At 35.9% G+C, this 22,666-nt stretch overlaps 1 long non-coding RNA gene across 1 annotated transcript in view; it reads left to right on the top strand.

Moving 5' to 3' along the window:
* The first annotated feature begins 13,791 nt into the window (after positions 1-13,791).
* LOC136793975 (uncharacterized) overlaps positions 13,792-22,666 on the top strand; it is an 89,378-nt gene continuing 80,503 nt past the window's right edge. Inside the window, exon 1 of the long non-coding RNA XR_010840089.1 lies at positions 13,792-13,870. This is a non-coding gene — a long non-coding RNA (uncharacterized lncRNA). The remainder of the gene's footprint in view (positions 13,871-22,666) is intronic.

Raw genomic sequence — 22,666 nt, 5'->3', positions numbered from 1 at the left:
GCAGGAATATTTCAATTGCATAAAAACTGAATCATGGCCAGTACGGCTGTAAACTCTTCTTAAACCTGCAAAAATAAACATCTATGATGGGATGCTTAGAAGACAATAAAGCTTAATTTAAAATCACACACTTTCTGTAATTCTGAAGAGCAGTTAAATTGTATCCCTAAATACTTTATAATACCTTCCTCAATGAGTCAGGAGAAAAACAGGATGTTTTGCAAATTTAGTCTGATATGAAATGTAATTCTCGAAATGGAAAGATCATAAGACTAGAAATCAGAAGACATTGATTCTCAGGGGTTCCATTGATACCTGGGTAACTTTAAGCAAGTCACTTGTATTTAAAATGGAAACAATAGCTGCTATACTGTTACCTCAGAATTGTTGACAGAGCACATGAAATAATGTATGTGGATGTGCTTTATATATCATAAAGAGCTGTAAAAAGGTGAGGTTTTAGCGTTTGGCTGTAACTAAGGTGATGCCCTGATGGTTTCTGAATAATCTATGTTTATAGTTCTGGGACAACTTATATAATTGATACATAAGTCTAAATTAACATTTCAACATATTTTTTCAATTTCAGAAGCTGAGGAACTTCACTTTTTAAATGTACAAAATACATTTAACTTTTAAAAATACAAGGCTACGTTTAGCTTTCATCATGTAAAATCCTCAGACTTTGGCTGCCTCATGTGCATATATTTGTTTTTGTAATGACTATACATCAGGACCCAGACTATATAGCATTTTCTTATTTTCACTAATTTTCCTTAAAAGAATATCTTTCAAAATCTGAACAATTAAATGCTGTCTTTTTGTGTCAGCATAATATTTAACACTCTTGATTTATACCCTACAAACAAATCCAAACATATATTTTTCTTTTTATAACCCTGCACACATTTACCAAGATTTCCAGAACATTCTAAATGGAATGGGGTTTTTTGCAATAAACTTCTAAGAGACAAATCATCGTGAATCTCTCGCTCTCACACACACACTCAAACATACACACAGCAGTAAGAGGATGATCCTTTTCTCTTTCCAAAATACACATCCAGTCAGCTTTGCAGGTAGCAAGGCTCTCTTAAGCTTATTGTACACAAAGGACAATCCATAAAATGTAATTTAATTTTTTTAATAAAAACTTCATTTCTGTTTAATTGCACACTACACCTTCTTCAGTGCTGAAACATAATGAGAAGGAAGCAATTTCAAACGTGTTTAAAGGTCTTACACTGCTCCAAAGTAGAACGGTTTCCATGGCAACTGGCATACCACCCTCTATTTATTCCAAATAAATGACAAATCAGAAGTGCAGCTGCAATATAGGGTAATTCTATTTCTCCTAACACAATGCAAAGCTACAGATACCTCTGCTAGCATGGTTACCACTTGTGATAACCTGATAAGTGAAAAAAGCAGGCTTTCAAAATGTAGTCTGTGGCTGCAGTTTTCTGCAGTGAGAAGACTGTCACAATGACCTTGACTTCCATTCTATAAAATGCCCTTGGGTGAGAAAGCAAAACAGAAGGCACTATTTTCATGATGTTAGATATTTTACACTGCAAATGAGATTTGTTTGTCTTAACCTAAGAAGCAAATCAAATTCCAAATTACATCATCTAATAGTTACTACTGGGAGCTGCCGTCAACAGGATTATTGATATGGAAACCCAACATCTGCAAAACGCTAACCTGATCTATTAGGGCCAAAGAAAGGCTGTATGGCTCAGCTGGTCCCTTTTTGTCGCCTTCATCATGCTTTCAGTTAAATGAGCTCCAGCCCAGGAGACAGGAAAAGAGGCTGGTGAGAGTCCATCAAGTTAGTGACCATATGGGACAGCATCAATCAGACCTAGAGCAAAACCTGCACCCCCTCAGGCTCATTCACATGAAAGCCTTCTCTTCCACGTTCACACACGCATACACACACACACACGCACACACACACTCCTTCTGCCTGAACACCAGAGCCAGGGTGCTTGAGCAAAAAATATCTGTAACTTTCACATTTCAACTTATTTGTAAGTCCTCTTACGAAATGTAAATGTGGTGGAAAATTCAGTATCCATTCAGATAGAGATGGAAAATCTAATTTTATACTATTTTCTCATAAAAGCTGATATTTTATAGTCCGAAATATTAGTATTTTTATTCATTATTTCTTTTCAAAATATGCTTAAAGATTAGATATATGTCACCCACACAAGTCTGATGAGATTGTTTGTGATTGATAATCAGGCAAACAGATATAGTTTTCATTTGGCAATTGGAGAGATAAAATGGCTAATGAAAACACACACATAGGCACACCCAGGCATTTCGTTGCCATTCTTATCCTCTGCAATAAAGACTAGGGGCCTCCAGGAAGAGCAGAGGCCACAGTCTGTTGTTATGTTCTGCCTGCTGGTGCACAGTGAAAACAACAGCCATGCTGGGGTCAGCAGCACAAAGCTCTGATCACTTTCCCCATTGTTTGTAGGCAAGACGGTTCTTTCTGCATAGGAATAGACCAATGAATAGAACTATTTCAGCATTTAGATGTTAATCCCTTTATGATTTTTCAACATCACCGTTCTTCAACACCTTTACTTGGTTTTGTCACAGCAAAAAATGCAGAGGATCTAGGGCCAACATAGTTGGTTTTGAGGTTCTTTAAAATTGCTCATCCACCCACTTCCTAGAGAAGTGGAAATAAAAACAAAAATAAACAAATGGGACCTAATGAAACTTAAAAGCTTTCGCACAGCAAAGGAAAACAAACAAGACGAAATGACAACCCTCAGAATGGGAGAAAATATTTGCAAATGAAGCAACTGACAGAGGATTAATCTCCAAAATTTACAAGCAGCTCATGCAGCTCAATATCAAAAAAACAAACAACGCAATCCAAAAATGGGCAGAAGACCTAAATAGACATTTCTCCAGAGAAGATATACAGATTGCCACAAACACATGAAAGGATGCTCAACATCACTAATCATTAGAGAAATGCAAGTCAAAACTACAATGAGGTATCACGTCACACCAGTCAGAATGGTCACCATCAAAAAATCTACAAACAATAAATGCTGGAGAGGGTGTGGAGAAAAGGGAACCCTATTGTGCTGTTGGTGGGAATGTAAATTGATACAACCACTATGGAGAGCAGTATGGAGGTTCCTTAAAAAACGTAAAATAGAACTACCATATGATCCAGCAATCCCACTATTGGGCATATACCCTGAGAAAACCATAATTCAAAAAGAGTCATGTACCACAATGTTCATTGCAGCTCTATTTACAATAGCCAGTACATGGAAGCAACCTAAGAGTCCATCGACAGATGAATGGATAAAGAAGATGTGGTACATATATACAATGGAATATTACTCAGCCATAAAAAGAAACGAAATGGAGTTATTTGTAGTGAGGTGGATGGACCTAGAGTCTGTCATACAGAGTGAAGTAAGTCAGAAAGAGTAAAATACATACCATATGCTAACACATATATATGGAATCTTAAAAATAAATAAATGGTTCTGAAGAACCTAGGAGCAGGACAGGAATAAAGATGCAGATGTAGAGAATGGACTTGAGGACACAGGGAGGGGGAAGTGTAAGCTGGGACGAAGTGAGAGAGTGGCATGGACATATATACTCTACCAAATGTAAACTAGACAGCTCGTGGGAAGCAGCCGCATAGCACAGGGAGACCAACTCGGTGCTTTGTGACCACCTAGAGGGGTGGAATAGAGAGGGAGGGAGGGAGACACAAGAGGGAGGAGATATGGGGATATATGTATATGTATAGCTGATTCCTTTTGTTATAAAGCAGAAACTAACACACCGTTGTAACGCAATTATACTCCAATAATGTTTAAAAAAAAAACCAAAACAAACAACTGCTCATCCGAATCCTAAATAAGCCAAAATAGTATGGATTCCATCATGAACACTAGTTAGAACAAAATCCCTCTTCTTAAAAATAGGTATGCTACACAAAAGTCAGCAATAAATCTGTTTAAACTAATAATGAGCAAGGTTTTACATAAAGATTTAGCAAAACATCAAATAAATGCTAATGAGTCTATTAAATATTTACTTATTGCTAAAATTTTGTGTTAAGATTTAATCAAAAAGCAGCAGATAAACCAAGTTGCCATATAATTAGCTAAAAACTGCATAAGAATTCAATACAACAGTTTTTTTTTTAATTAACCACCTACACTCAAGAACCTACTGTTGTACTGTTTGACTACATCAGATTTAATGAAAATATATGTAAAATTCTGGTCTTGAACATTTGACAAGAGCAAAACTGAAATTTACCTTCGCGTTGTTGATTTTTAATTGAATTAATATAAACAAGATTGCAGAGGGCATATGGAATTAAGACAGTGAAGGAGGTTTTCACTTAATAAATGGAGCCAGTTTTGCACACAAAGGATTGGTGCTAAGCAGGGCTTCATTTTAGAGCCACCCATAGCTGAGGCTTTTGAGTCAGAGAAGCCTTTGGGTTCAGTTCTTGCTCTGACACTAAGAGGCTTGTTTTGCTTAAGCAATTTATTTAACTTCTCATCATTCGACCCCTGCTCTGTGACACAGCATCAGCAATATCTGTCTCAGAGTGCTGTCAGGAGAGGTTAGTGAAGAAATGTCAGTAAAGCACCTATGCAGTGCCTAGCACAAAGTAGGCAATCAATGAAGGTCTTTGCTCACTTCCTACTTTCTTCTAATATGATGCTTAGGCTGGGAAAAGTTGCAAAACCAGTGAAATGCATTCTTCCTAACTGTATACCAGCTCCCTTTCCCACAAACAGTCCTACGATTTCTCCCAGTCTCTCTCATTCTCACAGGAGATTCTCTCTGTCTCCTCAAAATTCATTGAAAAAAAGCTGTATAGGTGGATTGGGAGATTGGGATTAGCATATATACACTAATATGCATAAAGTAGGTAACTAATAAGAACTTGCTCTATAAAAAATAAATAAAATTCAAAAATAAAGCTGTAGAGGATTTGGAGGAAGTAGAGAGATATATTGTTTTTTTAATAACAAATTTAAGACATATGACTTTTGGTTTTTTTGTTGTTGTTGTTGTTGTTTTTTTGCGGTACGCGGGCCTCTCACCATTGTGGCCTCTCCCGTTGCGCTCCGGACGCGCAGGCTCAGCGGCCATGGCTCACGGGCCCAGCCGCTCCGTGGCATGTGGGATCCTCCCAGACCGGGGCACGAACCCGTGTCCCCTGCATCGGCAGGAGGACTCCCAACCACTGCGCCACCAGGAAAGCCCAAGACACATGACTTTTGAAAAAATATTCAAACAATGTTAAGTTATATGGAGTAAAATGCTAAGGTTCTCATTATACTCATTCTTCCTTTTTATTTTTATCATGATTACCCAAGTACATAGTTTTAAAAATCAAATAAACTAGAAAAAGTGTAACATAAAGCAGTAGACCTTTTCTTTCATATGTTCATCTTCCTGTTTACCCACTATAGGCAATGGTTTTCAGCTCCTTCATTACTCCATCTACTTAGGGTCAGATTGGTACATAATGTACTTATACTGTTTTTTTTTTTTCCAGTTTCAGATAGTAATTTATTGATTCCCTAATATAGAATATGAAGATTCAAATATCTTTTTTCCTATGCCAACCATGGACTCACACATACATATTTCCTCTGTCCAACTTCCAAAATAATTTTACTGTAATTTTGGTGAATTCAATACTTAGCATTTATTTTCTTTCTTGTACAGCTTTTTATTTTCACTGGAATTAATAGTTGCATCTTTTTTGCTTTGCCTATTTACTATGTTGAATACATCATTTAACTGACATTTTTGGGGGGAGATATTTCTTCTGGAGCCCTCTTTCTTTCAGTCCAGTTTAGCCTGCATCTGCCGAAACAAGAAGCACAGTTGAGGGAATGCTGTAATTACCATTTAAAAATACGCTTAGCTCCTCTACTGAACTGGATTCCTTGTATTTTCCCTCCCATGATCATGTTACAATATATAAGTCTCCTTCTTGCTAGCAGACTTACTGAGAGACTCTCCAGGCTGATATGATGAAGTAAGTGGTCGTGCTGGGAAAAATCGTGGGCCAGCTGCCATGGGCAGCCCCTAGGAGCTGTGTAAACCTCTAGGAGCTTAGGAAGTCTCCAGTCAACATCCAGCCAGAAGCTAAGACCCTCAGTCTGTACCACATGTGAATGAATTCTGCCATCAACATAAGTGCACTCAGAAGCAGAAGCGAAGCTTCCTCCAGCCAAGCTCACAGATACAAATGCCATCCAAGTAACACCTTAACTGCAGCCCTGTTAGACGCTTAGCTGAGGATCCACCCACACCATGCCAGGACTTCAACTCTGCATAAATACCAGGAAGTAATAAATATGTGTGTTTTAACTCACTAAGTTTGTTAGAATTTGTTAGCAATGTAGAAAATGGACACTCTTTCCTTTCCGAATTCCTTGTCTTATTTGTTCATTTTGATGTTTGCCATTGGATTAAAAGATTTTTTTTTCAAATATCACATAATCCTCTGTTATCCCCTTATATTTAATCATTCCCCCTAAAAGGATTGGGGATTTGCATGTATGGATTTTTTCCATAACTTTGACTTAATTTTCTCTCCATCAACTGATATTTCCCTGGAGCTGGGGATATGGCTCTATCCAGGAAGAAAACATTGGTTTGCTCAAGTAGAATTCCGTATGATACTAGCTACTTATCTCTATTTCAAGGTTAATTATCGTGATAACATAAAGTATCAGTGTGGTATTAGAGCACCAAAAGTCCTCTCACTAGGATGCCAGGAGGAAGTAATTAGAGTGTACAATATATATCCAGTGTGCATTCTAACCATCACTGGGGTCAGTTATACTAAATATTGGCTAAATCTTTCACCTTAAGGACTATATTAGGCAGTATTTGATAGACTATGCTTCAGTAGCAAATTAATTCTAAAATATAAGTTGCTTCATACTACAAAAGCTTAACTCTCAAGCATACATGATCTGATGCAGGAAAGATGATACCATAGTCACTTGTGCTGTGTGTAATGGTTCAGGGTCCAGGCTGCTTCCATACTGTTATGTCACTGTCACCATGTCAAAATGTGGCTTTTCCATGATCAATGGGTAAAAGGAAAATGGGGAATGGAAGAGCATATAAAACCTTAAGCCTTAGACCAGAGGTAGGGTTCACATTTCATTAGCCAGACTCAGTTACATGGCTACAGCTTGATTACAAGGGAGGATGGGACATGAAAAGAAATACATGAATATTTGCTGAGTTCTACTTATCCTGAAAACAAGAACATTGTTTATCTCTAATCATAACTTTCTCCTAAATAGAAGAATGTAGATCTTAAGCACTTTGTTATGGTTTTAAACATTATAATTAAAATGGTATTCATTTAACTTTCAAAACCCTGTCCTGTGACATTTGAAGTGATGTAAATATCAGAGGAGAGAGAGTTTGTAGCATGTGTGGCACTGAATTGAGTTTTGAGCAGTTTTGACTTGAGTAGTGAAATTAAATTGCCCTTAAAATGAAGTCTGCTTATCTTAAAAAGCTGACAGAAAGTTTCAGAATGATAAAAATCATCCCCCTCGCAAATTTACTCTGGGCTAGAAAAAAAAAGCCAAACATAACTAAAGGGATACAGCCACCAAAATTATAAAATTCACAAAATCTAGCATGCCATTAGAAATTGCAAGGCACTGAAAATTATGACCCATAACTTGGAGAAAAATACAGAAAGAGAACCACACATAACAGAAATGACAAAATTAGTAGGGAACTTAAGCTATTTTAAATCTTATAAATGTTCTAACGAATGTAAAGGGAGGCATGAAATGTTAAGAGAAATAGAAGATATGAAAAGGACCCAAATGAAAGCTCTAGAGCTAAAAAATATTATACCTAAATAAAAAATATTCTGAAAGAGGTTAACAGTGATTGGACACAGAAAATAACTGTGGAGTTGAAGAAATTACCCAAAATAAAGTGTATAAAGGAAAGTCTAGAAAATAAAAATGAGAAAGGCATAAATGGCTTGTGGGAAATATCAAGAAGTCTAACATATGTGTAATTCAAATCCCAGAAGGAGGAGAGAGAGAGAGGAGAATATGATACACACATGCATGTGCACGTGCACACGCACAAACACAAACACACACGCACACACGCACACACACACAGAAAGGGGGAAAGAAGAAATAATGGCTGATTTCCTTAAAATTTTATAAAAAATTGAGACCAAGGGGCCTATGAAGCTCAAGAAACTCCAAGTATAAGAAATAAACAGAAAACCAAACCAAGGCACATTGTAAGAAAATTTATCAAAACTGTGTACAAAGAGAAAATCATAAGAGCCATCAAAGGTAGTAAGGGATACATTTAATACAGAGAAACTGAGATAAAATGGTAGATGAATCCCTGTCAAAATTATGCAAGCCAGAAGGCAATTGATTAACCTCTTTAAAGTGCTGAAAAAATATGGTCAAACCAGATATATATACTTGGTGAAAATATTTTTTACAAATGAAAATAAAATACATTTTCAGGAAGAGAGATATCTGGAAAATCCCTAAATATTTACAAGGTAAACAACACACTCTTAAATAGGGTAGTCAGATAAAATACAGGACACTCAGTTAAATACGAATTTCAGGTTTGCAGTGAGTTCTTTAATATAAATAGAACTCAAATATTACATGGCACATACTAATACTGAAAATAAGTTGTCAATTTGAAATTCAAACTGGATATCTGTGTTTTTAGTTTTCTAAATTAGGCAACCCTACTCTTTAGCCATCCATTAATCAAAAAAGAAATCCCAAAGGTCATTAGAAAATATTTTGAACTCTATGAAAATGAGAGTACAACATATCAGAAGTTGTGGGATGCAACAATATGTTGATTGGAGGTAAGTTCATAGTTATCAGTTGCTTATATTCTCTAAAGAGAAAAGTCTAAATCAATTATCTAAGATTCCACTATCAGAAGCTGAAAAAAGTACATCAAATAAAACCCAAGCAAGCAGAGGAAAAGGCTATTAGGATAAGAGCAAGACATCAATGGATTAGAAAGTGATCAAGAGATAGAGAAAAATTCATGAAACCTAAAGCTCTCTCTTTGAAAAGATAAATAAAATTTATACACTTCTAGCTATCTGTTAAGAAAAAGAGAGAAGCTGTCAATTACCAATACCTTCCATTACCAGGAAGAAAAGAGGGGGCATCACTGTGAATCCTGTAGACATTAAAAGAATAATAAAGAAATACTATAAATAATTTACACCAATAACTTCAATAATTCAAGATGGAATAGACCAAATCCTTGATACAAACAACCAAAACTCACTCAGTAAGAAATAAATAACCTAAATAGCCCTATGTCTATTAAAGGAATTGAATTCATAATTGGCAAACCTACCCACAAAGAAACTCCAGGTCCAGATGGCTTCCCTGTGAACTCTACCATTCACTTAAGGAAAAATACTATCAGTTTTACAGAAAGCCTTCTATAAAATACTATTCATTTTATGAAGCCTCAATTACACTGGCACCAAAATGAGAATGACATTAAAAGAAAGGAAAACCAGAGACCAATATCCCACATAAACAGAGATATGAAAATTCTAAACAAATATAATCCAGTAATATATAAAAATTTTAAAACATCATGACCAATTGGGTTTAATGTCAAAAATGATAAATTTGTATTACATTAAAAATCAATGTAATCCTAAATCATATAATTAGGCTAAACGTTTTTTAAAGTATATGATCAACTCAATCAATGCAAAATATTCTTTAAAAAATATCATAAACATTCATGATTAAAGAAAGAAAACTGTCAGAAAAGTCAAAATAGAAGGGAACTTCCTTGATATGAAAAAAACCTCTATGAAAACTTACAGTGACATCATACTTAATGGCGAAATAGACAAGACTTTTTCCTTAAGATGCAGAACAAAGTAATAACACCCACTATCATTACTTCTTATAAGTTAAGAAGTTAGTAAGACACCAGACAGATTGTGTCAGAACATACCTTAACAGACTCATTTTAATATAATAACCTCTTTTTAGACCCAATCTTAAATATTGTCATATTTGAAGTACTGGGAGTTAGATCTTCAACATATGAATTTAGGGGGTGGGTAGACACTATTCAGTCCATAACAGCCATGTTCTTAAAAATGCAACTCAACTTTATCTCAAAATGAATAATAGACCCAAATTTTAAAACGATAACTATGAAATGCACAGATAAAAGTATGGAAAAGTTTTCATGACATTAGATTAGGCAAAGATAGATAAGGACACAAAAAGCATGACCATCAGAGAGAAAATTAATAAATTTCATTTCATTAAATCTAAAATGTTGGAGTTTTGAAAGGCATTGTTAAGAAAATAAAAAGGCAAACCACAGGCAGGATCAAATATGTCTAAAACCTCAATCTGATATAGGACTCGAATCCAGAATATTGAAAGAATTCTTACAATGTGAAATTAAGAAGAAAAACAACCCAGTGAAAAACAACCCAGTAACAACTTGGGCAACAAGTTTGATCAACCACTTCATCAAAGAATGTACATGAATAATGAAGCTGAACAGAAAAAGGAGCTCAACATCAGTATTCATTAGGAAAATGCAAATTAAAACAACGACAAGAAATACATCAACTACAATGACTTTATATTTAACAGAGTCACAGTAACAAATGTTGGCAAGATGTGGAACAATGGAATATCCACACATTGCTGGTGGGATAGGTATGATAGTCTCTGGAAAACACCTGACAATTTCTTCTAAAGTTGAAGATACTGCTACCATATGACCTGTCTAACACACTCCTAGAAATGACTCAAGAAGAATGTATAACATATGTCCACAAAAAAACTTTTACATGAATGTCCATAGAAACTTTGTTTCTAATAGTTAAAACTGGAAACAAACCAAATATCTATCAACCAGTGAATGGATTAGCAAACTGCGGTATCTTCACACAGTGAAATATTACTTTGCCATTAAAAGGAATATGCTACAGCTACCTGCAAAAATAGGGATGAATCTAAAAGAATTTTGCTAAGTACAAGAAGACAGGTACAAAACCCTACATACTTTATAATCCCATTAAATTAAATTATAGAAAATGGTAAAAATATAGTAACAGCAGATTAGTGTCTGCTGGAACCATGGATAACAGAAAAAAAAAACGATTGCAAAGGAGCACAGAGAAGCTTCTGGGGGTGATAGAAATATTTTACCTTTTGATAGTTGTAGTGAGTACAGAGCTGTAGACATTTGGCAATATTCATTGACTTTTACACACAAATCTTTGACTTGGGGGGTTGACTTCAAAGAATAGGCAAGTTTTATGAAGTTTTCTATTTCCATTCTAAAAGGTAATCCTTATATATATAGACTCATGCAACAGAGTGAACTCAAAGTTGAGTGCTCTAAACACATGTGTTCCCCAAAGTAGCAAATAGATAAGGAATGAGTTTACGTACATAAACTTGCCATGGTGCCAACAGCTGGAAAAACAAGTACTTTATCTTGAGGACACAGGGAGTGGTGACACTCAGATAATCTTTCAGAAGAGACATTTTGGACCAATTCCTAAGCCCTCCCTGAAGAGAACAATAATAAATGAGAGGAATTTGGAAGGGGATGAAGTTCGGGGATTACACTAGGCAGAGTACAGAAAGGAGTATTCTGATACCCACACCCAGAGCCTTGGAAAGGAAAATCAATTAAATTCAATTCACTGATACTTTTAAACTATGAAATGAGATTTTACTTTTACTGTCTAGAACACAAGCTAATTATATAAAACCAAGTTTAATCACTGCAGTGACCATCATAGCAGAGAGACATTAGAGGCAAAAAATGTTATATACTCAGCAGGCATTGCTTTGCTGGGGAAAAGAAAACCTCACACCTCAATTGCTCTAAATAAATATTTCATGGGTGCTATAAGTGCCATCATTTTGTGACTGATGTAATCAGTGTCTGTTCCAACTCTTTCCAACTGAGTTGGCATCCATATTTATGTGACCTTTTAATTAGCATCTCAGAGCTGTCTTTAGCATAAAATTTTATACCTATAACTGTCTAATCAACTGTTAAAGCTTTAAAGTATTTCATGGAGAAAGAATAATGAGGCATTTACCATGTTATGTGATGATATAAGTAATTATTTATAGAGGGAGATGATACATAGAGAAGATGAATTTTTATTAAACATATGAAATTCCTCAATATTTTCATCAGAGAAAGAATAAACAAACCTTACTCAAAAATTATTAACTGTATAAGAATTTCTTAACCTAGTGTCTCAAATCCTTTAAAATAGATTGCAAAACATTATTTTCTGGCTAAAAACAAGATATCAGTAAATTTTGTCTTGATGGAGTCTGTAACTTAAAAAAAAATTGAGAACCACTTGGCATTTGCAAGTAATGAAATGAGAAGCTACGTTAAATCTCATTTTTAATTTTCTCAATCAGAATTTTGTGCCTTGGTGCTTAAGAAAACTGGAACATTAAATTGTGTGTCGTTTTGATATAAATTTAAACCTACTCATTGGTCAAGATAAAATATAATAATATTAATAATAATAACAACAAACTTTTTATCACAACTACCATCTGCCAGACACTGTTCTAAGTGTTTCATACACATCACCACATCTACCTGTCACAATAATCTTGGAGACTAGGTACCATAATCGTTCCCTTTCACAGATGAGGACGTGAGCATTCAAGCATCTTTCCAGGACCACACAGCTAGCGAGTGTCACAGTAGTGTTGGAGCCAGCATTCAAACCCAGCTAGTCTTCCTCCACAGGATGCTTCAATCCACCAAGTTAAGTTATCTTTTAAACTCCATGTGCTTTGAAAACTGACATCTAATTTTAAAGGTAATTTGGTCATTAGATTGCAGTCTACTTGGATTAATGTCATAATAGGTATTATCACTTGTACTGGTAAGAATTTTCAGCTTCAGTAATCAACTTTGTTGAAAAACTTTAACGTATATATTTACATTGGTTTTTTTTTTTTTTTCTTTTTTTTTTGGAGACAGAGTTTTGGGTGAAGTAGAAAAAAATAGCTTTATTGCTTTGCCAGGAAAAGGGGGAACAGCAGGCTCGTGGCTCTCAAAATTGTGTGTCTCAACCCAGGAGCATTTGATGAGCTTTATAGCAATAGTTCAAGGGTGGGGTTGCTGACAACATTAGGGTGTGTGCAGGGCTTGCACTCAATCTTGTCTCAGGTGGTGGGTCTCCTAATCTTGATGAGCTTCCCTGGTCCCTTTAATCTTGCCTCAGGTGGTTTCTCGGCCGTTCCTCCCTTGATTCGCAATTGTTCGAATCTGCCCTTTGGAACGCAGGGAAGGTCATGGAGGCCGGGGTCTATTCCCTCCCACCCACAAAGATGATTCATTTCTCTCCTCGTGATACACGTGCCTCATGCGTCCTCTCTCAGGAAAAGCCCCAGCATCAGGTTTGGGTTGTCATGAAGAATTGTGGGCTTCCTCTGTCGCACTAGGATGGGGTGAGCACAGAGACTGTGGGAACATGGGAGGGGGCGGCTAATGGAGTCTGGGGTGCAGGTGAGATTGTGCAACTCGTATCGGGACTTGGACCCATGGGCCGGGGCTCGAGGCCAGCCAAAACCCAGATTGGGACTTGAACTCACAGTCTTTTAACTGAGGTCACACACCCAGTCTCAGGACTCAGATTCTTGATGTCTCCTGGCAGAAAGAATTCAGTGAGAGAGAAAGTGATAGGTAAGAAGTGGATTTATTTAGAGAGAAACACACTCCACAGACGGAGTGCGGGCCATCTCCGAAGGTGAGAAAAGCTACGTTGCTTTTTAAATATATCTTCTGTTAGAAAAAAATGAAATGAAGTGATTCTTTATGTGGACCTTCTACTGCTTTGCATTATAGCATAGTCATAAGGATAATCTGAATTGATCATTTGTTGTACGTAATAAGATACACATTTTAAACTAAGTTAATGACTATGTAGATTCATTTCTGGCATTTTATGAATATGTGTCTTTTTAGATGAATGTATTATTGTTTTCACTTGTTCTGTAAGAACCAGATTATTTCATTTCATTACATACAGTTTAGACAATAACCTTATCCTTTAATTAATGATAGTTGTGTTTTGTTTTTTGTTTTTTTTTAAGGATAGTATAGCTGTCTTAGAGCTGCAAATCCCATACACTCAAAGCTTTGGACAGTAGCTGACTTCCTAGAGCTCAGTAAACTCTTACAGTAGAAGCTGAAAAACCCTTCCTCTGTCAAAATTGTTTCATATGTTAAGTATCTACTTATATAATGGTAATATAGTATGTAACTAAGAAACATGTTCTCATTTCTACATAATACTTAAAGGATTTTTGCTTTAAGTTTGCATTGTCTGAAATATGAGTTATAATAGCTTAAGGGTTTCCTTGTGTATGAGACATGATATCATTATCATAATCATATCATAATATTACCACTGTGTAAGTTCAGTATTTTATAGAGCTTGAATTTATAGAGCATTTGGAATTGTAGTATCCAAATTCCTAAGGAATCACCATTTTAATTGAGTTTACTCATTGAAGGCAAAATGTATTAGCTTTTTAAATGCCGAAGTAAGACTCTTATAAAAAAATGTTAAATAAATTCTCATACAATCTAGAATCTGCGAAATTGTGGTGCCCTAATTTATAAAGCTATGGAAGTTGGAAGAAGGAGATGGAAGAAACCATAAATTTCCTCAAAAAGAGCAAAGTCTGGAAATTAATGGTAAATTTCAGTGTGTGTGTGATTCTAAGAGACATAGTTTCACATTTTCAAATGGAAATAACAGACTACTTACATATATACATTTTGTTATTTTTAAAAGACCACTGACCTGGTCCAGTCCTTCCATTGTATAGGTAGAAAACTGGTCCAGAGAAGTTAAATAAGTTATCTGATGAGCAAAGAAGAACTAGAACCAAATTGTTTGTTTGTTTGTTTAATCCGAATTCCTAGTCCCTTATGTATAATTTTAACTATAGGTTTAAAGCAATTTGTCATTGGTACATTTTTAATCTCTAGATACATTATTTGGACTTGCACTTTCTGCCAAATTCTGAAATTTGTTATCCTTGATCTCACAAGTAATCTTAATCATTGTCTTATATGACTGAATCTGTGACCTCCTTTATTTTTACTGCAGAGAAAATATTATAACTATATTTAATTTCATGAAATATCATTCACTTACATTTTCCTGGATGTGATCATTTGGAAAGTGATAGGACAAAGTTTTATTTAGCACAGAAAAAGAAAATGCCAATTGGAAGAAAAGTACCTTCAAATTTTTTGACATCTTACAAGTTTGAATTGATCCTGAAAATTACAGTTGCTTCTCACAATCCCAGCCAATACCAAGAAGCTTCCTAGAGAGCGTGATAAAATAGCTGTGTAATTTGGGTCTCACTTTTCCATCTCATCTTTTTTGATCTCACTACCATTATACAATTAAGCCCCCCCAAAATTCTCACGTGTGACCACTTAGTTCTTGCTACTTTCAACTTCAAATCATATTACAGTATATGCAAACTTTAAGCAGGTTTTGATATATATTTTTTTAAAGACATTTAAGCTAAACTAAGGGCTGAATATACTGGACTGAATACTTCCCTCAGGTTAGCAAGGGAGAAATTGCCTTACATGTTTGTAAAAGAGAATTGGTAGTGGTAGTAAGATGTGTAAGGGAGAGTTTGAAAAGCATCCTGAACTCCATATCATGGCACATGTCGCTCAGCAGCTACTTGGCATTGACTCCTCTCCCTTCGTAACCCCTATGCCTTCAACTTTCTCTTCTACATTCGCTCTTTCAGTCTTCAGTTGTTTGCCAGGTTGCCCATAGTATCTCACTTCTCTTGGCATGATACGGCATCTACCACACTGTGTGTTCGTCTTTGATTTACTCGCCAGTCTTCTCGTTAGGCTTACGAGAAGTAAGTAACTTAAGTAATTTAAGTAACTTTAAGTAATTTAAGTAACTCCTTAAATTCAGAGATCAAATTTTATTTTCCTCTCCCCACCGCCACCCTGGGTTACATGAAAGTGACTGCCACAAAGTAGGGGACCCTTATTTAGAAACCAAGAATGTCATAAGAAGACTAAAACAGATAAAATTTTACCAGAGTACATCGTATGAAAAGATTACTTGGGTGAGAGGGTGGAAGAGGACAGGAGATGGAAAATCAGAAAAAGTTGTGGTATAGGCAGTGATGTTTTGAGTAATGCTTCCACTGATAGCTAGAACACTGATGGGATAAAATGCTAGAAAATGGACTTGAGAGAAAAGAGATTGAGCAAAAATCAATAATCAGGTAATTATGTGTAAGAAAGAAGAATTACTCTTGCCTGGCTAGAATAGCAGGAAGAAAGCGGGAGGGGGAAAAAGATGGTTGATACCAGACTCTAGAATATCCTGGAGTTTAAGACTTAAAATTTTGTTTTGAACAATAAATGAATTAATGAGCTGTATTTCAGGAAAGTTAGCTTTGTAGAATTTTGCAAAACGTTTAAGGAGGAAAGTTAAGAGACTACCGAGAGTCTCCTACTTACATGGTTTGACATGATTTTTCAACTTTACGATGGTCCTGAATTTTGATCTTTCCCCGGATTAGTGATATGCAGTATGATACTCCCTCGTGATGCCGGGCAGTGGCAGTGAGCTATAGCTCTCAGTCAGCCCCAGCGTCACGAGAGTAAAGAGCCAAAATACTTACAACCATTCTGTACCCAGACAACCATACTTTTTTTCACTTTCAGTACAGTATTCAATAAACTACCTGAGATATTCAACACTTTATCATAAAATATGCTTTGTGTTAGATGATTTTGCCCAACTGGAGGCTAATGTAAGTATTCTGAATACATTTATGGTAGGCTAGGCTAAGCTATGATGTTAGGTAGTTTAGGTGTATTCGATGCATTGTGTGTGTGTGTGTGTGTGTGTGTGTGTGTGTGTGTGAGTGTGTGTGGTACGCGGGCCTCTCACTGCTGTGGCCTCTCCCGTTGCAGAGCACAGGCTCAGGACGTGCAGGCTCAGCGGTCATGGCTCACGGGCCCAGCCGATCCGCGGCACGTGGGATCTTCCCGGACCGGGGCACGATCCTGTGTCCCCTGCATCGGCAGGCGGACTCTCAACCACTGCGCCACCAGAGAAGCCCGCGATGCATTCTTGCTTTACAATATTTTCAACTTACAGTGGGTTTATCGAGAGGTAACCCCATTGTAAGTCAAGGAAGATCTATATTAACAATGCCAAGCTGGAATTTGTCCCCTGTCCTAAAGAAGTTAATAGCTGATTGGATTATATGTTTCAGTGATCATGTGCCCTGCTGAAAAGAAGGTAGAGTTGAATTTGGAAGCCTTGAGTGTGTTTTCACTAACTTTGTAAACTTCAGTAGTCAACCTCAGTTTTAGTCTTACTAACTTGAGACGTTAACAACTCTTCTGCCTAAAACATATGGTTGTTGAGAGGATTACGTGAGAAAAATAAATGTTATAAAAATTGAAACTCACAATAAAATTAATTGTTTCTGTCATACTGGTTTAATGAACCACAAAGCCCTTCTGCAAATATGGAGTCCAGGGACCAGTTCTTGTTCAAATGCATATCATTACATAAAAATATATAGTTAATAAATTCAGCTTCATATCCATGCACATGGAAAGAAACAAAAGGAAACTCTATAGCTACAATTTTTTAAAATAATTTTAGGTATCAGGAAGTTATAAGGTCAAACAATAATTATGTTCACTTGAACACAGCCTTATTGTCCTATATTGAATTTTCATTATAAAAATGCATGTTTATCTAGCCAAATGGACTAAATACTTTGAAGCAATCTGGTAAATACATCAGAAAATAACTTGGAATTTTAAAAGTTTAATTTGTTCTTGGATGACTGTATTGCCAATGAAAATAATATGAATGAGACATAGCCTAGAAGTGAGATTGTCTTACATTTAAAAGAAAATATTTAAGAAAGGCAAATCTGTTCTCCAACTAGATGTTGTTGTGACTGTAGAAATCTGAACTCAGTGCCTGGAAAGTTTAACAGAATCCTACAATGCAGTTAATCTTCTGAAACCAGAAATAGTGAGCATTTATTACCGAAGAGTGAGTTGAGTTGTAAAACTATCAAACATTACCAGGAAAGTCAAGTATAAAAAGAAAAAAATAGCTCAAAATAACTTTCCTATTCCATGACTGTTTTTCCTAAAATTTATTTTAAAGTATAATTGCTTTTTCAGTATAAGTTTTATCTCAAAATAATATATTCTTTTACCATTAATAAAAGAATCTTCAATAAATTATAAATGTTTATATTTATTGCAAATAAATAACCCCATAGTAATTTCAATATAATTTCTGTGACAGGGATTTTGCTATTTTTCTTAAGATATATTCATTTACTTAACCAATACATAATGTAGGGTATACATTGATACTCCCAACCAAGTGTTGTGCTGGGCAGTAGTAATATATGCCCCTACCCTCAGGAAGCTGATATTCAAGTGGGGAAGAATATACACTAGAGGTGCTAATGTTATAAAAAGATTTTTAATTTAATCAATCTCAAATGCTATAAAATATTACAGCATTGTACAGATTTTAGCATCCTAGGAACAGTATTCTTAATAAGCCTTCATTTATCTCTTACTTTACAGTCTCAAAATCTTTTTCTCAGATTTTTTCTTCCTCCAACCCCACTGCCATATGTAGTCAACAAAAAGTCAGAAGTAAAATGACTGAACAGTTAATCCCAGGCACCCCCAAGTATGTGTTTTATATTACAATTGTTATGCTCCCAGAACATTTAACAAATGAAATAATATGCAAGCCTAAGGTTATAAAGTTTTTCTACGTTATTTTAAAAATATATTTAAGAACATATTCATTATTTGAAACATAGGTACATAGCTATGGAGAGGGAAGAATGATCCAAATTCATGTAAAATTTATTCCATATAAAGGAATAATCTATATAATGTCTATAGACTATAAATTCTCTAGAGAGAACCATATAAATGTCACAAATGCTATTCTGAGTATTAAGTATGCATAAAAGATTTTGTCCTCAAGCATTGTGTAAGATTGTCTAATTAAATGGTATTATGATAGCTCATAGTAATTAAAGAAAAATGAGTAATTCCAGAATCAACCAACTCTTTAGTTAGAAAGCCCAACAATGTAAAATGATCTCAGGAACTAAAACCACCGTGATTGGAACCAAACTGTCATCTATTTTCAAAGTTAGGAAACACTATATGTTGTTTTCCCATGACCTCATGGTGTCTTATGTTTCATTAAATACTGCCATTCTTTTCCTAAGCATTTCTACCTCCGAATAATCACGTAGATTTGGTTACGCAGGAAGCAGACGAAAACTGAGTGCAAAGATGGAAGTTCTGATTGTGACATGACCAAATGAGGGGAGAAACGAAAGAAACAAACCGCTGAATTCCATTATTAATGTAGAATAATTCTGATAAACATAGATTTTCTGTAAATACCTTTGGGAAACCTAATTCTTCGTGTTTTCTCAATGCCACAGGAATCTCAAAGCGTTTAACCGCATTCTGGCAGGACAGAGCCCCATACCACGACTGTAATATGCCTTGGCCATCAAACTGTTTGAATCCTGATCTAAAAGCTTACCAGTTGTGTGACCTTGGACAAGTTACTTAACCTCATAGTGTCCAAATTTCCTCACATAGAGGAAGAGGCTGTGGTAGATTGCATTTCCAGTCTCCTTAATTCAATGCCTCTAATTCGGTCCCCCTCCCTGTGGAAGAACTATACATTCCCAACCTATTGAATTCAGTCATGACCACATGACCTTGTCTGACCAATGAAGTAAGTACAGAAATTACATGAGCTTCACTTTCCAACTCATGGATCAGGGGAGCAGCACAAGGTATACATGGGCTCTCTCCTCTGCCACAAGGTCTGGCCACATCCTCAGACAACATGGGGTGAAGCCTCAGTAAGCTCACCATGGATACATAATATAAGAGAGTAACTTGTGTTCATTAAGGCACTGAGCTGTTCCATTTGTCCACCAGGGCAGTTTAACCTCGCCTACCCTGATTCATACAGGGTATTCACAGGTGCCAAAAAGATCAGATTAGATTGTACAAGGAAAGAACTTAGAGGCACACCTGATATGATAAAAACTCAATTCATCGTAGAAATTCTTAAGATTATAGTATATATTCTTTTCATTAAAAAAATCTTTTAAAGTTTTCAGAATGTATCTTAAATGCACAAATAATGTGTATTTGTGGCTATTTATTAAAATGGTGCCCACTTTCTCAGATTCATTTATTTCTAACACTTCTTGAACATCTCTTCTTTGTAAAAAGTATTAGTTCATCTGAAATATTTTTGGTTGAAAATTAAAATTTGTGCCTGCATTTCCTTGTATATGCAAAAGGGATAAGAGTGCTTACTTCATAAGGTTGTTATGAAGAAGAAATATATTAACATATGTAAAGCACTTGGGACAGTAACTGACATTTAGTGAGTTCCATACAGTTATTATTATTTTAATTATTATTAATGATATAATTCTCTATCTTGTCCTATTGTATTTCCCTGTAGATTACTACAGTATTGCCAACCACAGGAATTAATTTTCTTCTATACAATTAATTGAGGATTTTATTTTTCTATTTAGTTAGAAAATAAGCAAGTATTTACTGTGATTCCATTATGCACTTACAATAGTGGGAAATAGGAGGGAGATTATTTAGTGTTAAAGCTGGTCAGAAAAGAGGTGGAGAAATAAATTGATCCAAACAACAATAAATGACTTAGTGTTGAAAGAGCCAGAGAAAGTGAAAATTCCATCATTCCCAGTGTAAGTCTCTCCTATCTCCATCAGAATACCCTTTCTTATAGCTGATCTTTGTCTAGTCACTTTACTTTGCCCTTTAAAATCACTTTGTAGATAAACTCACCTTTTTCTTCTCCCTGTATTCTTGATCAAATTTAGCCTAGCCTTGAGAGGACAGCACAGCATTTCCACCTGTACCATCCTCCGGAAATGTGTTACTTTTGTTTCTGTCAGAAGAGGGTTAAGAAGGTCAGCTACTTTCCAATGTCAGGTGCACCAATGTGAAGTTTGTTTCCTTCTCTCTCAGGTCCCATGGTATTCAAATAAGGTACTGGGTTCGCATGTAATTAAAAGTATGGTGATTTTTAAAAAGAAATACAGAATATTACCAGGTTCTTTACTGAGTATATTTCACCTTATCTAGGGGATTAAAGAAGTTGGCTCTTGAAAGGTGCTCTTCACCACTGAAAATAAGTAGAAAACTAATAATTATCAACAATCTGAGGAAAGCCTTCTAAAATGAATGATAGAACATTCTTGGTTGTGGGGTTTTTTCTTCCATCATTTTGAATATATCACGCCACTCCCTTCTGGCCTGCAAAGTTTCTGCTGAGAAGTCAGTTGATTGTCTTACGGGAGCTCCCTCATACTTAGTTGCTTTTTTCTTGCTGCCTCTAAGACGTTGTCTTTATCTTTAATTTTTCCATTTTAATTACAATGTGTCTTGGTGTGGTCTTCTTTGAGGTGGTCCTGTTTGGGACTCTCTGTGCTTCCTGGACATGGATGTCCATTTCCTTTTCCAGATAATAGAAGTTTTCAACTATCATATCTTCAGATATGTCCTCTGCCCCTTTCTCTCTGACTTCTCTTTCTGAGACCCTTATAATACAAATGTTAGCATGCTTGATGTTGCCCAAGAGGTCTCTTAAACTGTCCTCAATTTTTATTTTTTTTTCTTTCTTATGTTCAGCCTCAGTGATTTCCACTCCACTGTCTTCCAGTTCACTTGTCCATTACTCTGTATCATCTAATCTACTGTTGATTCCTTCTAGTGTATTTTTTATTTCAGATATTGTACTCTTCAGCTCTGTTGGTTCTCCTTTATATTTTCTAATTCTTTGTTAAAATTCTCACTGTGTTCATTCATTCTTCTCCAAAGTTCATTGAGTTCTTTATGATTATTACCTTGAAATTTTTGTCAAATATATTGCTTATCTCCACTATGTTTAGCTCTTTTTCTGAGGTTTTGTCGTGTTCCTTAATTTGGAACATATTCCTGTCTCTTCGTTTTGCCTAATTCTCTATGATTGCTTCTATGTATTGGATAGATTGGTTATATTGCCGATCTTGGAGAAGTAGCCTTATGCAGGAGATTCCTATGGTGCCTAGTAGCACAGTCCCTTCTGGTTGCCAGAGATATATGCTCTAGGGGTGCCCCTTATGTGGGCTGCATGTACCCTTTTGTTGTGGTAGGGCAGGTTACTGTGGTGCACTGGTAAGTCCCTGGCCTGGTTGCCTGCCAGGCTTGCCTCATGTGGTAGCTACTGGCCCTCTGGTAGGTGAAGCTGGTGGGTGAGGCCAGGTCTGCTGTAGCTGGCCCCAGGAGGGCCTAGGACTATAGTTGGCCCACAGGTGGACAGTTAAACCCCATCACAAATAGAGTGGAGGGAGGATTTCAAAATTGCATTTGCTGGTGCCGGTGTTCTTGTGGTAGAATTAGCTCCCCCAAATGGTTG

This window comes from Kogia breviceps, chromosome 4 (genome assembly GCF_026419965.1).
Source record: "Kogia breviceps isolate mKogBre1 chromosome 4, mKogBre1 haplotype 1, whole genome shotgun sequence".
NCBI classification, from domain to species: domain Eukaryota; kingdom Metazoa; phylum Chordata; class Mammalia; order Artiodactyla; family Physeteridae; genus Kogia; species Kogia breviceps.
This window is presented reverse-complemented; position numbering and strand designations above follow the sequence as displayed.